This window comes from Phyllobates terribilis, unplaced genomic scaffold (assembly GCF_046119375.1).
Source record: "Phyllobates terribilis strain yellow unplaced genomic scaffold, ASM4611937v1 Scaffold_235__1_contigs__length_3068650, whole genome shotgun sequence".
Lineage (NCBI taxonomy): Eukaryota > Metazoa > Chordata > Amphibia > Anura > Dendrobatidae > Phyllobates > Phyllobates terribilis.
The window spans coordinates 782,887-798,652 of NW_027362995.1; positions in this window are offsets into that span (position 1 = coordinate 782,887).

Sequence of the window (15,766 nt, forward strand, 5' to 3'; positions counted from 1 at the left end):
AGAAGAGAAATGCCTGGAGACAGCCGCGATCGGATGGTTTGAAGTAAGTGGAGAGCACCACATACACAGCCACACATCAGAGGGAGGACACGAATTGTCTGTAGGGTGCCAGAGCGAGAGGGGGCTACAGCTCGCCCACGACTACCTCGCTGGGGCACCTTACATGTGTACGAGGTGTACGGAGCGGAGCCGCATGTGTGCGAGGTGTACGGAGCGGAGTCGCACGTGTACGAGGTGTACGGAGTGGAGCCGCGCGTGTATGAGGTGTACGGAGCGGAGCCGTGCGTGTACGGGGCGGAGTCGCGCGTTTACGAGTCGTACAGGGTGGAGCCGTGCGTGTACGAGGCGTACGGGGTGGAGCCACGCATGTACAGGGCGTACGGGGTGGAGCCGCGCGCCTTTGGGGCGGAGCCGCGCGTGTACGGGGCGTACGGGGCGGAGCCGCGCGTGTACGGGGCGTACGGGGCGGAGCCGCGCGTGTACGGGGCGTACGGGGCGGAGCCGCGCGTGTACGGGGCGGAGCCACGCATGTACGAGGCATACGGGGTGGAGCCGCGTGTGTGTACAGAGCCGTGTGTGTACGGAGTCGTGTGTGTATTCTGTATACTCCCAGGTTCGGTGGGAGACACCGCGGTTCTTTATCAGACTGTAGAAGAACTGACACTGGACACTCGGTAAAACTGCGCTCGGACGTTTCCTGTTTCTCACACAGATATTGATAACATAAGATGGAGTCAGACGAACCCTCCTACAAAACCTGATAACAAAGTCATTACTACAGGACTGGATGAGAAAGGGATTTATTCTACAAGAAACGCTGGGGCCACAAATGAGAGAATCCGGGCCCCGTGGCTGGATACTCCGGGCCCCCGGCGTGTTAGGAGCAGACGGGGTCTTTGTCCCTGGAGCTTCTCTGCTCGGTATAATGAGACTCTGATCTTGTTCTTATAAAGAGGGTTGGAGTAGAATAGAAGCTGCCTGAATATGAGGACCTTGTCTGATCTCTATGTCCTTGTGTACAGAGCTATGGAGATAGCGCTATTCTCTGTATAATAGATGTGATATCGCTGGAGCCCTAATATTCCTGTACAGGGGTCTCTGTAGAGATAATCTTACCCCAGCATTATGCATTGGGAGACGGAGAAAAAGGGATTGGGGGCATTTTATGGTAATTTACCTATAAAAAAATGTGATAAAAAATAACTGATTATAAAAAGTGTTTCGTTTTCCCCCATGTTGTCTGTAGGAAATAAAGAGCCGAGGCTGAAGATGCTTTGTCTCCACTAGTCTACAAAAGAGGGAGGATTGGCAACTCCGAATGTCCTTGTCTATTTTGGGATTAGGAGTTAGGAGCCCGGGCAGGAGAACATTTTGGGTTTTGTTTTGGGGGTTGAGGGAAAGAGATGCAATATTTCTCCATATAGTGTAAATATATGAAAACAGTTCGGTCCAGAAACATTTGGTCAGTGGATCTTCGTGATTTCAGCTCTGCAGACAGCTTTTTATGTAAAATGAAACAACTTAGATGCAAATGAAGTGGAGACTTTCAGGTTTAATTAAAGGGGTTGAACAAAAATATCCTGTGAAGCGTTTAGGAATTGCAACCATTTTTCTACAAATCCTTCTCATTTCAGGGGCTCAAAAGTAATTGAAGAAATTACCTTCACCATAAATAAAATGCTCATTAATACTTTGTAGAGAATCCTTTGCAGCATTGACGGCCTGAAGTCTGGAAGCCATGGACGTCACCAGGGGCGGACACAGACTGTAGTTGGCCCCTGTGCAAGAATTTTTGGGGGGCCCCCCCGCCCTTCATAGCGGGCATGAAGGGCCTCCCCCCCGTGCATCTCTCATCCCCCCGTGCATCTCTGATTCCCCCCACTCCAAGTTAATTAATTGTATGTAAAAAAAATACAACTTGTTATACTTAGCCCCAGGGCCGGCTCCAGGTTTTGTGGGCCCTGGGCAACAGAGTTTCAGTGGGCCCCTTTAACACATACCATGATTCATGATGCACAGATACCGCAGAGAAATATATATATATAGTACAAGGCCAAGGATTTCACTTACTACATTACATGAGCGATATCTATTGTAAATTCTACAATAGCTCAGAAACCGGCGAATCCTCACAACGCACAGTGCAGACCGGACAGTATAGTCCTCCATACAGTATTATGGGCACCATATCATGCTCCATACAGGATACTGACCCCCTTATAATGCTCCATACAGGATACTGGTCCCCATATAATGCTCCATACAGGATACTGGTCCCCATATAATGCTCCATACAGGATACTGGTCCCCATATAACGCTCCATAGAGGATACTGGTCCCCATATAACACTGCATACAGAATATTGGCCCCCATATAACGCTCCATGCAGGCTGTTCCCCCCTTATAATGCCCCATTACACAAGCGATATCTATTGTAAATTCTACAATAGCTCAGAAACCGGCGAATCCTCACAACGCACAGTGCAGACCGGACAGTATAGTCCTCCATACAGTATTATGGGCACCATATCATGCTCCTTACAGGATACTGACCCCCTTCTAATGCTCCATACAGGATACTGGTCCCCATATAATGCTCCATACAGGATACTGGTCCCCATATAACACTGCATACAGAATACTGGCCCCCATATAACGCTCCATACAGAATACTGTCCCCCATATGACGCTCCATACAAAATACTGTCCCCATATGACTCTCCATACAGAATACTGACCCATATAACGCTCCATACAGAATATTGGCCCCCATATAACGCTCCATGCAGGCTGTTCCCCCCTTATAATGCCCCATTACACGAGCGATATCTATTGTAAATTCTACAATAGCTCAGAAACCGGCGAATCCTCACAGCGCACAGTGCAGACCGGACAGTATAGTCCTCCATACAGTATTATGGGCACCATATAATGCTCCATACAGGATACTGACCACCTTATAATGCTCCATACAGGATACTGGTCCCCATATAATGCTCCATACAGGATACTGGTCCCCATATAACACTGCATACAGAATACTGGCCCCCATAAAATGCTCCATACAGAATACTGACCCCCATATAACGCTCCATACAGAATACTGACCCCCATATAACACTCCATACAGAATACTGACCCCATATAACGCTCCATACAGAATACTGACCCCCATATAACGCTCCATACAGAATATTGGCCCCCATGTAACGCTCCATGCAGGCTGTTCCCCCCCTTATAATGCCCCATGCAGGATGACACCCCCCTTTTAATGCCCTATGCAGGATGTCACCTCTACCCCCCATAAAATGCCCCATGCAGGATGTCACCTCTCCCCCCCATATAATGCCCCTTGCAGGATGTCACTTCACCCCTTTTCAATGCCCCATGCAGTATGTCAGACCACCCCCTCCCTTATAATGCCCCATGCAGGAGGTCACACCCCCCCTCCTTATAATGCCCCATGCAGTATGTCACACACCCACCCTCCTTATAATGCCCCATGCCCCATGCAGGTTGTCAATTCCCACCTCCCCCTCCTTATAATGCACCATGCAGGATGTCACACCCCCTCCCTTATAATGCCCCATGCAGGATGTCACACCCCCTCCCTTATAATGCCCCATGCAGGATGTCAGACCCCCCTCCCTTATAATGCCCCATGCAGGATGTCACTTCCCCCCTTCCCCTCTTATAATGCCCCATGCAGGATGTCACTTCCCCCCTTCCCCTCTTATAATGCCCCATGCAGGATGTCACATTCCCCCCACCCCCATATAATGCCCCATGCAGGATGTCACTTCCCCCCTCCCCCTCTTATAATGCCCCATGCAGGATGTCACACCCCCCTCCCTTATAATGCCCCATGCAGGATGTCACTTCCCCCCTTCCCCTCTTATAATGCCCCATGCAGGATGTCACTTCCCCCCTTCCCCTCTTATAATGCCCCATGCAGGATGTCACTTCCCCCCTTCCCCTCTTAAAATGCCCCATGCAGGATGTCACACACATCCCCCCGCCCCCATATAATGCCCCCATGCAGGATGTCAATTCCCCCCTCCCCCATATAATGCCCCATGCAGTATGTCACCCCCCCATATAATGCCCCATGCATGATGTTACACCCCCCTCCCTTATAATGCCCCATGCAGTATGTCACACCCCCCCCATATAATGCCCCATGCAGGATTTCACCTCTCCCCCTATGTAATGCCCCATGCAGGATGTCACCTCGCCCCCCATATAATGCCCCATGCAGGATGTCACCCCCCATATAATGCCCCATGCAGGATGTCACCCCCCCCATATAATGCCCCATGCAGGATATCACCCCCCCATATAATGCCCCATGCAGGATGTCACCTCTCCCCCATATAATGCCCCATGCAGGATGTCACACACCCCCCCACAATATAATGCCCCATACATGAAAAAAATTAAAAAAATCCAATACTCACCTCACTTCTTACCTGCTGCTGGCGCTGCTCCGGACTCCAGCGTTGCCCGCGTCTTCCCGCTCTGCACTGTGACAGGTCCGGAGAGAGCGCGCGTGGTGCTGAGCGCAGGGACATCTCCGGTCATGTGACGGCGGGGGGTACTGCGGGGGGGCCCCATGAGGAGACGCACAAGAGGGGGGCTCCAAGGGGGCCCCGACCGGCCGGGCCCCATGCTGGAGTCAGGGCAGTCATGCCCTGATGGCGGCCCTGCTGGAGGCTGGAGGGGCCCCCTCTCCCTCGGGGGTCCCCGTTCAATGAACCGGCTGCACGGGCGGTAGGTCCGCCCCTGGACGTCACTAAACACCGGGTCTCCTCCTTTGTGAGCTACCTCTTGAAGCTCATCAAAATAATGCCAAGAGTGTGCAAAGCAATCATCAAAGCAAAAGGTGGCTACTTTGAAGAACCTAGAATATAAGACATATTTTCAGTTGTTTCATACTTTTTTGTTAAGTATATAATTCCACATGTGTTAATTCATAGTTTTGATGCCTTCAGTATGAATGTACAATTTTCAAAGTCATGAAAATACAGAAAAATCTTTAAATGAGAAGGTGTGTCCAAACTTTTGGTCTGTACTGTATATAAAGCAAAATAAATAACCACAAACAAAAATACTCTTCCACACCTTGGGCTATGTTCACACGTTGCGTTTTTGATGCATTTTTGCACTTTTGCATTGCTTTCAACAAAGACAAATGCATTCACTGGGAAATGTCATTTTAACATTTTACAACCTTATCTGGCCATGTGCTGTGTGACACATGCATACAGTGCTGAAAAGACATGGGAACAGCATGGGGAAGACCCCTGGAAGCATCGCTGACTCCCAGGTCACTGCCTAAATGTGTGCCCATCATAAGTGATCCTTGGTGCATGCGTAGATGCCTCCCGCCATGCACCTGTCGTTGCAGACTTGCAAAATCACTGTCCACGTCCTTGTCCCAGTGCAGCGTTCAGTTGTCCCTACCCCATTCCTTGGAAGGAAGGCGGAAGCTTTTCATAACCTCATGCCGGCGGCGGCCGGGTGTCCATACTCGGTCCGCAGCCGCCACTGTTTCTCCCGGTGTCACCTCTGCCTTCCACAAGCACGGGTCCCACAACATTTTTTTAAATCAGATACATTTTTATTCATTTAAAGATAGAATAATAAAATACATCTTCAGTAGAATAATTTCCCATTTTCTTATTATCAAAAAGAACCCCTCACCCACCCCTCCTCCCCTTTCACGGACGACAATAAACCTTTATCGTTATATAAAATATGGTTCAACATCTTATAATCATTACAATGTATTTTATAATGTAATGTAATCACCGGATTCTTTCCTCCAAAAGCATTAACATTAACACACCTTCCATGGTGCCCATAGGTTGTCACTGAGTTTGGCGTTTTTCCATTTTAAATAAATTTTTTCCTCCATCCGTACCACATAATCCACCTGCCTTATATACTCCTGTCTAGAGGGAGGCTCCGTTCGCACCCAATACCTAGCTATTATAAACTATAAACTTATAAACTATGTAACTATGTAACTGTTGTTGGATATCTGTTTTTTTTAAGTGGGGGAAATAAAAGTGATAATGTTTTGCATTTTCTTTCCTTATCTGAGGGGACAGGAAGTTTTCCATATAGTTTAATTATGTACTGTAACCCTTCTGGGTCCTCCTGATCATGTAGGGCAGGGGTGTCCAAACTTTTTTCTAAGAGTGCCAAATTTGATGAAGTGAACATGTGCGAGGGCCGATCATTTTGCTTGACATTCTTTGGACCATTAAAATGAATGCAAATAAACTTTTTTTGCAAAGTTTATTGAAAACGGCATACTTTTTATTTTGTGACTTGGATGACAAATCTAAACAGGTGTTTAATCAATCTGCCTTAAAGGGGTTAACCCAGACATACCCCCATTCTCACCCAGGAAGCCCCTCCCCGACTTGAGCATCGAAGCAGTTTATGCTCCAATGTCCTACTTTTGCCCTGCACTAAATTGCGCAGAGGAAAGGCATTTTCTGGAGTTCTAGTGACATACCCGGCTCTCCACGGGGCTGGCAGAAAGCCCAGTGACGTCACCGGCACTGATGGGCGGGCTTTATCACCAGTAAACCAGCTAGAGCAGCGCTAAAGCCTGCACATTAGAGCCGGTGAAGCCTCCTACCGGCAGTGTGTCATTGTAAATAGCACAGGGCAAGGGAGCACATCGGAGCATGAGATGCTTTGATGCCCATGGCAGGGGGGCTGCCTGGGTGAAAAAGGGGGTATGTCTGGGTTCTGAACTTGGACAACCCCTTTAATATAATAAAAACAGGAAACTGAGATATCTCAGGAACATTTTAAAGTACATTACACAAAGTAATGTAAGGTTGTCTGTCAACTTATAAGTTCAAAAAATGTGAACAGGAACATAACAGCAAGTATACATGTGTTCAAATATATAACTGTCTATCCAACTGACATTAATTGAGATTTTACAACATATTAATCTCAATTAAAAAAAAGAAACTAGCCTGCACTAATGTGAAGGGTGAAACTGGGATCTGGACTGCAGCACATAGACTAGGTCTGGTTCAATGGCCGTGGTTTTGATGCGCAAAATGTCACGCAGGTGAGAGTCACTTAGTCTTGTCCTCACGCGGTTCTTGTTAAAGTTCATAACAGAGAATGTCTTCTCACACAAATATGTTGAGCCAAACAAGCTCAGGGTTTTCTTAGCCAATGTTCGAATCTCTTGAAACCGGCTCTTATCCAGTTGGCGGTAAAAGTTAACAGGAGAGAGCTGTTGATGACGACTGCGTAACTCGCTGTCACAATGTAGCTCAATGAGCTCGAGCTGCAACTGATCAGGAGCATTGTCGGGGTCAACAGAGAATGGAGAGGAGAAAATGCTGATCTCCTTTTCAATAGCTGCAAAATCTTGAAAGCGCCGTTGAAACTCCCCAGCCAGAGATGTGATGTCTGCTGCATACCTGCTTATTTGCGCATGGATATCATCCTGTGGAAAACTGTTAATTATTTCCTGTAGCGCTGAAAAATGGATGGTATTGGGCGGTGTTTGTGACAACTGCCTTAGGAAAAGTTGCAGCTTTGTTCCAAAGGCTTTGAGGTGTGAATAAAGTTGGTTCACCGCTGCATCTTTGCCCTGAAGATTCATGTTCAGTACATTCAGATGCTTTGTTAGGTCGACTAGAAACCCCAAATCAGCCAGCCAAATTGGATCAGATAGTTCTCGCATCGTTTGTCCCTTTGTTTCCAAGAATTCTCCTATTTCCTTTCTGAGAGAGTAGAAAAGTTGCAGTGCAGACCCCCGACTGAGCCATCTTACATCGTTATGATATGAAACATCTTCATATTCAGCCTGGATATCCAGTAGAAACTGTTTAAACTGGCGGTGGCACAGGGCTTTAGAGCGGATAAAATTAATGGTCTTTAGTACCGGTTTCATAACATGATCATATTGGAGATGTTTAGCACAGAGAACTTGTTGATGAATGATGCAATGAAGTTTAATAGCTTTGCCTCCTTCTTCGCTCACCTTGTTACAGATTAGGGTTGATAATCCACTTCGTTCACCAGTCATGGCAGGTGCCCCATCAGTAATAATCCCAGTAACTTTGTTCCAAGGCAGTTTCATGTCATCTATGGCAGAACTAACAGAATCAAATAAATCTTTCCCTCTTGTTTGATCCTTGAGGCTCTGGAGGTCAAGTAGCTCTTCAGTCACATTCATTTCATCGTCCACCCCTCTTAAAAAAATCAGCAACTGAGCCGTGTCAGATAGGTCCGTGCTTTCATCACAGGCTATTGAAAAGAAGTCAAAATCAGCTCCTTTTGACATTAACTGTCTCTTAATATCCGATGAAATTTCTTCAATTCTCCGTGCTACAGTGTTACGAGCCAGGCAAATGTTGGAAAACTCTTGCTTCTTCTCGGGACAGACATTCTCTACCATTTTCATAACACATTCTTTGATAAAGTCACCCTCTGCAAAAGATTTGCAATTTTTAGCAATTAACGCTGCCACCTCATAGCTCGCCTTTGTGGCATTTTCATTTGACTCACGGGCTCTTGTAAAAAATCGCTGTTGTGACAATAAAACAGCTTCAAGTTGCTTATACTTTTCACTTCGGTCGTGCCCTGTTAGCTTGTCGTATGTGCTATGTCTCGTCTGATAGTGTCGCTTGACATTAAATTCTTTATAAACAGCAACGGTCTCTTGGCATATCAGACAAACACAGTGATTCTTTATTTCAGTGAAAAAATATTCTACTTTCCACTTGTCCTGGAAGCGGCGGCCCTCACTGTCAACTTTTCGTTTCTTATTTGTAGTTGCCATTATAAAAATTGGCCAGAAGGGGAGAGATTAAAAGGCGCAGAGGGTGGAACAGCAAAAATAAGATACTGCTATATGCTTTATAACACAGGCAGAGAATAGCAAGCTGTGCAACAGTCGCACATCAGATAATGGAATTATAGCACAGTGACAGGCAGTCAGGGGTTAATGAAGGGTATGACAGCTTGCTACCACAAGCTTGTGTGAGAGCCCTGCTGGCCTAACCTTTCTGGAGGTGTAAGGTGGCGCAGGGACTTATATATAACATAATATATATATTATTTATATAATTTTACACAACTAAGCTGAGGTCTTCAGCCTATCTGACCTCTGAACGTCTTACAACCCCTGGGGGCTGGAGATCTCGCACGTCGCGAGATCTTGGCTGGCCGGTTGCCGCCGCTCAGTACTCCGGCGCAGGGAGAAGGAAAGCCGAAATCTCGCGATGTCCGAGATTTCGGCTCTTCTCCCTGCGCCGGAGTACTGAGCGGCGGTGGCGACGAGAGCGGCGGTGGCGACGAGAGCGGCAGCGGCCGCAAGGTACATGCTGCTGGATACCTGGGGGCCTTATTAGTCCGGACCGCGGGCCGCAAATGGCCCGCGGGCCGGACTTTGGACATGCCTGATGTAGGGGAAAAGGGACAGTACCTAGCTGTGGTCTAGCTGTTGCTCAAGCTACACAGTTTAGTTTGTTAAGGCTTTTTGCAGTATATCTAAGCAATTCTAACCATTCATTTTTCTCCTCATAGATTGTCTCTAGAGCTAGTTTATCTTCATAGATTAAGTTAGTGAACCCAACTGTGGGACCCATGGACTCCATTATGGTTCTTTCTGACATACTTTCCTTGGGGTGTGTTTTGGTATTATTCTGAACTTGTATGTAGAAATGTCCTATTGGGTCTGTTCCTGATGCATCAGATCCAATACCATATAACCTTTGGTCTCTCATCTTAGGTTTTTTTTAAGATTAATACTAATTTTGCTACAATCATCCTTTTTTGTGCAACGGGAAGTTTATTTTTTCCTAATGAGGAACCTGGATTTGAAATCTGTGTGGCCATAAATTTTATACCCATAGTCTTGGTTGTCCATCCAGCAAGGGACCAACTAGTAAACATTCGGACTCCCCTGTTATTTTGGTTTATAACACAAACATATTTTTCTGACCCAGTTAGTTTGGCAGCTTGTTCTCCATCTTCACGTCCTTTATATAACAGGCAGAAGTCCATCAAAAAGGTGACCGTCTGACCTACTTCAAAAGTGAGATTTAAATTATTAAATCCAAAACCTCTCCAACCCTCTGGACTTTCCCACCCTGCTGGATCTATTACCTTCCAATTTCCCATAACCATGTGTAGGATTCCCAAAATAACTGTCCCTAGTACATCTTTTTTTCCTTCTACTGCCTACCCTGTCTCCGTCCACCGGGAAAAGGGAAGTGGGTGTCTTCACCGGTTTGAGATGAATTCTCCCTTTTGGAGAACCCCCCTTTGTGGCCGGGTTTATGCTTCAGGAGACTGGGTTTGTTCCCTGCCTAACTTTCCCTAGACTTCCGTCAACCCTTTTAATAGTGGGACAGATGTATCCGTGATGTACGTTCAGCAATTTTGACAGCAGTAGGAGTGGTCAATAGGACTTGGTAAGGACCTTCCCACTTAGGCTGGTGCCAGTGTTTCTTCTTTATCACCTTCACAAGGACCCAGTCAGCACGTTTCACAACCTCAGGTTTCGGTAGCAGTTCTCCTGAGAAAAAATTAGGGGTAGAGACTTATTTGAGTGTTGTTATCTTAGCAATTATTCTGCTAATGTACAGTCTGATTCCACATCTATTCTCTTGAAGTGTTTTCGCTGAGGTAACAGAAAGTAAGGTAACCAAATGTGTTGGAATAGGTGAAGGATCGGAGCAAAACCTTCAGTACAGTCAACATTGTCCCACCTGAGTGTATCATGACATGGGGTCTATTTATCCGGAAACAGAGAGACAACTTAACCCAGAGTTAGGTGATTTGGGTTCCAGTATCATCTCTATGCTGATGACACCCAATTATACACTTCTTTCGCTGACATCACCCCTACCCTAATACAAAATACCAAGGATTGTTTGTCTGCTGTGTCTAACATAATGTCCTCCCTCTATCTTAAACTGAATCTCTCCAAAACTGAACTTCTGGTGTTTTCCCCCTCTACTAACCTAACTCTACCTAACATCGAAATTACCTTGGAGGGTTCAACCATAACTCTCAAGCAGCACGCCCGCTGCCTTGGGGTCATATTCGACACTAACCTCTCCTTTACTCCCTATATCCGATCACTCACTCGCTCTTGTCACCTGCATCTTAAAAACATCTCCAGAATCCAATTTTTTCTCACTTTTGAAACTGTTAAAACTCTTACTGTCGCTCTTATTCACTCTCGTTTGGACTACTGCAACTCTCTTCTGATTGGTCTCCCTCTTACCAAAATTTCCCTTCTCCAATCTGTCCTGAATGCGGCAGCCAGGGTCGTATTTCTGTCCAGCCGCTTCACTGATGCCTCCACCTTGTGCCAGTCATTACACTGGTTACCCATTCGCTACAGGGTCCACTATAAACTCTTTGCTCTCACCCACAAAGCTCTCCACAGTTCTGCACCACCTTATATCAACTCTCTCATCTCGTTCTATCGTCCTACACGTGCTCTCCGTTCCACAAATTACCTAAGACTAACATCCCCCATAATCCGAACCTCGCACCTCCGTCTCCAAGACTTCTCTCGTGCTGCGCCAGTTCTCTGGAATGCTCTACCCCAGACGATCCGATTGATGCCTAGCCCTGATGTCTTCAAGCGCGTCTTAAAATGTGACTCCGCAGCTCCAGGCGTCGGGCACAGCCACCACCGTCCTTGCGACCAGGGGACCGCAGAGAGTATCCGACCCATGCCCGGCATACTGGAGGGTCTAGGCCCTGCGCTCCGGTGCCTATCACACATATAGCCAACAACTATAAAAATCAATATCTATCATGAACACTGACATACAGACACTTAGCCAATATTATATAAGAACTTGTGAAATGAGTCAATCAGGCATCTTAAGAGATTTGGTATAAGATATAACATGCCAGGTGACAATAACACTCAGGTGTATTCTACTTCAACACTTACGACAGACAATGTTTCCAATAATAGACAAGAAAGCAGCTGAGACAAAACTTTGAGTAGTTAGTAAAGTGGCATGCTGTAAATACTTTATGATCTTTACCATCTCTCCTGTGCTATGGCTCAATACTGCAGCATATCTAAAGAGGTTACTGGGCAATATATATTTGTTTTCTGCAGATACATATATGCCATCTTTGAAGATAGCACCTTTTATTACCCATGTAGTTTGTTCAGATTTTGGGGATGCTTGTTGCATCTCTTTGAGGATTTGTAGGTCAATAAGACTAGTCTCATGTAATGTCAGTATGTTGCGGTGGCTGCTTGTGCTGATAGGTGTTTCGGAGTGCTTTGGCCATCAGGACTTTATCCTGAGTTACTACTGCATATTCTGTGGCATTTGTGCCATCTGGGTTATTTTTTGTCTGTCAGGGCATTCTCGAAGAAAATGCCCAATCTTCCTGCAATGCCAACAAGATGTTTTGTGGCCCACTCCCCTACCTCTTCCTCTACCTCTCCCCTACCTCTGTAACCCTGTTCTTCATTCAAGTCTTTCTGTGTGAGGACAATATCACACCCATCCTGTATTACTAACACCAGTCCCTTTTTATCCTTCTTTTTGTCTTTATAATATTTTTCGGCATGTCGGCCATTTTCTCTCTTTCAGGCTTCACACAACCATATATTTGCACTTGTAAGTCCAGACTTTTTTAATTTCTCACTGCACTTTCCTATTTCTTCCACCAAATTTTCACATTTCATCAAACTAAGTTTATCATCAAATCCAAACCTTTTCTACCATCGGTCACCATACTTTGCACATTCTGGGTGTATTTTATGGATATACTTCACATCGCCTTCCAGTGGTCCATTCTTTTGATAACACCATAAACATTCACATTCATGACCCTTACCTGAGACATCTCCCATGTTTAGAGTAAAACCCTTTGTAAGGACGTCTAATTTGACTATGGCCGTACATTGTTCAGGCTGATCTATATTAACCACTTCGCGCCAGAGCCTGTTTTTGCCTTCGTGACCGGGCCAATTTTTTCAATTCTGACCACTGCCAGTTTATGAAGTAATTACTCTGGAACGCTTCAACGTATTCCCCTGATTCTGAGATTGTTTTTTCGTGACATATTGTACTTCATGATAGTGGTAAAATTTCTTCGATATAACTTGTGTTTATTTGTGAAAAAATCAGAAATTTGGCAAAAATTTAGAAAATTTTGCAATTTTCAAACTTTGAATTTTCATGCCCTTAAATCAGAGAGATATGTCACACAAAATAGTTAATAAATAACATTTCCCACATGTCTACTTTACATCAGCACAATTTTGGAACCAAAATTTTTTTTTGTTAGGGAGCTATAAGGGTTAAAAGTTGACCAGCGATTTCTCATTTTTCCAACAAAATTTACAAAGACATTTTTTTAGGGACCACATCATATTTGAAGTCACTTTGAGGGGTCTTTATGACAGAAAATACCCAAAAGTGACACCATTCTAAAAACTGCACCCCTCAAGGTGCTCAAAACCACATTCAAGAACTTTATTAACCCTTCAGGTGCTTCACAGGAATTTTTGGAATGTGGAAGAAAAAAATTAACATTTAACTTTTTTCACAAGAATGTTACTTTAGACCCAATTTTTTTTATTTTCACAGGGGTAACATGAAAAAATGGACCCCAAATTTTTTTGTGCAATTTCTCTTGAGCGTGCCGATACCCCATATGTGAGGGAAAACCACTGTTTGGGCGCACGGCAGGGTTCGGAAGGGAAGGAGCGCCATTAGACTTTTTGAATGTAAAATTTGTCTGAATAATTAGCAGACGCTATGTTGCGTTTGGAGAGCTCCTGATGTGCCTAAACAGTGGAAACCCCCCACAAGTGACACAATTTTGGAAACTAGACCCCTTAGGGAACTTATCTAGATGTGTGGTGAGCACCTTGAACCCCAAGGTGCTTCACAGAAGTTTATAATATTGAGCTGTAAAAATAAAATTTTCACATTTTTCCCATAAAACCGTTTTTCATCCCTTAATTTTGCATTATCATAAGGGTAATAGGAAAAATTGCACCATGAAATTTGTTATGCAATTTCTCCTGAACACGCTGATACCCCATATGTGGAGGCAAATTACTGTTTGGGCACATGGCAGGGTTTGAAAGGGAAGGAGCGCCATTTGACTTTTTGAATGTAAAATTTGTTTGAATAATTAGCGGACGCCATGTCACATTTGGGGAGCCCCTAATGTGCCTAAACAGTGGAAACCCCCCACAAGTGCCACCATTTTGGAAACTAGACCCCTTAGGGAACTTATCTAGATGTGTGGTGAGCACCTTGCACCCCCAGCTGCTTCACAGAAGTTTATAATATTGAGCCGTAAAAATAAAATTTTCACATTTTTCCCATAAAAAATGTTTTTCATTCCCTAATTTTGCATTATCATAAGGGTAACAGGATAAATTGCACCATGAAATTTGTTGTACAATTTCTCCTGAGTACGCCGATACCCCATATGTGGGGGAAAACCACTGCTTTGGTGTACGGCAGGGTTCGGAAGAGAAAGAAGTGCTATGTTGGCTGGGATAGGCAGCAGACACCATGTCACATTTGAAGAGTCGCTGAAATGCCAAAACAGCAGAAACCCCCACAAGTGACCCCATTTTGTAAACTACACCTCTCAAGGAATTCATCTAGGGAAGTAGTGAGTATTTTTTAATTTTTAAATTTATACCATTGGGCAGTGAAAAAAGCATAATTATATTTTTACCACAAAAAAATGTTTTACCCTCAGATTTTACATTTTCACACAGGGCAATGGGTAAAAATGGTGCCGAAATGTGTCACACAATTTCTTCTAAAAGTGTCAATACCCCATATGTGGCTGTATCGTACCACTTAGCCATACGGTGAGATTTGAGGGGGAAGGAGCGCTATTTGACAATTGGAGAACAAATTATTGTAGAATAGGCATTTGGATTTTCTGAATTTCTTTTGGGGGGCAAGGACCATTTTGCTTTTCCAGAGCCTTTCTGCTACCAGTAACTTGGAAGTCCCTTATATTTTTAACAGATGATGGACCTGAGTGGGGACTAGCTTTTTTTGAGGACTGAGTTGAAGCTTTTATTGGGAACATTTTACGTAACATTTATCCGGCGCTCTAGGCTGAGCACTTACATCGGGGTTTCCATCTAATTTTCCAAGTGATGTAATTCAGATGAAACCCCTGCAGGATCCATTCACTGTAATGAGGCAGCAGAGTTACTCTGGACTCCGTCTGGCCTCTGTTTAGTGGTGTCCTTTTTTTCAGAAGTGCACAAAACTGTGGCCAACCGCACTTTTATGCACGCCTAAAACAAATGACACCGTGGGATCCCAGGCTAGACGGCATCCACAGTGGCCTATATCTGCCTCATTACAGGGAATCTTCCATCATGGGTTCTGGCTGAATCACGTATTTCAGAGATTTACACGGAAACTCTGGTGTAAGTGCTCAGCGCAGAGCACAGGATAAATGTGAGCAGAGCCTTACTGGGATCTTTGGGAGACATAATAAACAAATCAGTAGCAGGTGAATAATATTTGTTTTATTTATTTTTTATGCCGTTCCTAGTGTGATATAACTGATTAGATTACTTTATTCTTCGGGTCGGTGCGATTACAGAGATACCAGATTTATATCGGGTTTTTATGACTGACAGCTGTCACACACTAAAATACGCTTTTTTTGCAAAATCTAGTTTTTGCATCACCATATTTTGAGAGCTATAATTTTTCCATATTTCGGCCGATAGAG